Source organism: Carassius carassius, chromosome 45 (genome assembly GCF_963082965.1).
Source record: "Carassius carassius chromosome 45, fCarCar2.1, whole genome shotgun sequence".
Lineage (NCBI taxonomy): Eukaryota > Metazoa > Chordata > Actinopteri > Cypriniformes > Cyprinidae > Carassius > Carassius carassius.
In genome coordinates, this window is record NC_081799.1 from 12348064 (window position 1) to 12350270 (window position 2207).

The following is a 2207-nucleotide window of genomic DNA, read 5'->3' on the forward strand; positions in this document are numbered from 1 at the left end:
ACACAATGAGCAACATATTAAATCTACTTCATTTACAGTAAAAGAAAATCATATCTTGACACGGTTTATTTCAGATCAGCACAGTACCTTACTACAGCTTTTGATTGGTTAGATGTTGAGTGTTATTTGAGTGTTTCTGTGGAGCTAATGTTGATTAATCAAACTGATATTACAATAAAAAAATTCCAAATAAAATGTGTCATATTCCACATTCATCTGATCTATTATATGATCTTATGGCTGTTTGAAAGAAGAAAAAAAAAGTTGTTATTATTGTTATTATTACTTATAAGTGGTCTTAGGGCGCTTTAAGTAAAGTAGCATCAGAAAAATGGCAAGATAAGAGACTTATAATACATTATAACTATGAGAAATATAATCCATTTAAAAAGTGGATGCAACATGTTCATTGTGTTATAAATCATCATACTCTTAAAACTATAACCACAAATAAAGTAAAAATTTCTTTCTTGGACAGATCAGTGCTCTTACGACCGACCCTAAATGGATAGCATACAAGCAGATTTCCTACTACATTTCCTCTGAGTGGAAGAACTGGACTGAAAGCAGACAAGACTGTTTGCAGAGAGGAGCAGATCTGGTCATCATAAACAACGAAGAGGAACAAGTGAGTGAAAGATTGAATTTTGAAGTTTGAATCAGTGATGAATAATGCTTATGGTCTAAATGTATAATATTTCATTCTAGGAATATATTAAAAGGGTTACTAGTGGAAACGTTGTGTGGATTGGTCTGACTGACAGTGATAATGAAGGGGTCTGGAAGTGGGTTGATGGCAGCACACTGCACACTAGGTGAGCAGCTTTGTCTCAGTTCTCTGTCACACTGTTAAACAATACAATTTAAAACATAACCTTGCAAGCAATATCAATGCATTTATGCATTAACTTTCAAACCTTTTCAGTCACTTCAGCCACATATATTATATGACAAATAATCTTGAACTGTTTTACTGATGATCTGTTGTAGCTTTTGGAGTTTCTGGGGCCCCAGTGAGCCCAATAGCAGAGTTGAAGATGAGGACTGTGCTGTATCTCAGTATAGCTGGGCTGATTATCCATGTCATGATACCTTTGTATGGATTTGTGAGAGGAATTAAGAGGTTTAACAAAGCTGTTGCTTCAAATATGTTCATCCTAAGTAAAGCAGTAACCAAATAGATTTGTTGTAATGTGAAACACAGTAAAAAGAGTTAGGGGTACTGTTCTTATTTTTTTTAATGAATCTTTGATGCTTATTTGAATACATTTATAGAACAATTTAAATTATATTAAATCAAATAAAAAAAAATTGCACTCATTTGTCAATGCAAGCTCTTGTGTGTAATCTTTCTTAATTTGTACCTATTTAATAATCAGAGAACATAACAACTCACTCAATCACTATATAGATATACACTCACCAAGGCACTTTATTAGGTATCTTGTCAGTACCGGGTTACACCCCATTTTGGCTTCAGAACTGCCTTAATTCCTCATTGGATAAATTCAAAAGGTGCTAGAAACATTCCTCAGAGATTTTGATCCATATGACATGATAATATCATGCAGATTTGTCATGGATCAAATGCATCTGCATATCCATGATACAAATCTCCCATTCAAACACTTCCCAAAGCTGCTCTATTGGACTGAAATCGGGTGTTTGTGAAGGCCATTTTAGTAGTTGACTCATTTCAAGAAACCAGTTTGAGACGATTAGAGCTTTGTGACATGGCATGTTTTCTGGCTGAAAGAAGCCATCTCAAGATACTGTAGGGACACTGTGGTCATAAAGGGATTGACATGATCAGTAACAATACTTAAATAGACTGTGGCATTTAGACAATGCTCAAAGGGGCCCAACATGTCCAAACGAGAAAATGTCCCCCACCCCATTACACTACCAGCAGCAGCCTGAATCTCTGATACAAGGAAGGAAGGATTTATTGTTGTCTATGCCAAATTTTAACCAGGTAATCAGAATGTCTCAGAAGAAATCGAGTCTCATCAGACCAGGAAACCTTTTTCCAATCTCCTATCATCCAGTCTTGGTAAGCTTGTATGAACTGTAGCCTTTTTTGCTTCTGTCTAATTAAAAGTCCCCATAAATTAATTTTGACATTAGGATCTTACAAAATAGTTCAAACAAGGACTTGTGTATGTGTATGTCTACTTTACACGCTTGATGTTTTAGAGTCTCACCCT

At 35.1% G+C, this 2207-nt stretch overlaps 1 long non-coding RNA gene across 1 annotated transcript; it reads left to right on the forward strand.

Annotated features, from left to right (window-relative positions):
* The first annotated feature begins 503 nt into the window (after positions 1–503).
* LOC132127645 (uncharacterized) lies at positions 504–1239 on the forward strand. The gene is made up of 3 exons (XR_009427561.1): positions 504–628; positions 709–815; positions 991–1239. It is a non-coding gene; the product is annotated as an uncharacterized LOC132127645 (long non-coding RNA).
* The last annotated feature ends 968 nt before the right edge of the window (positions 1240–2207 follow it).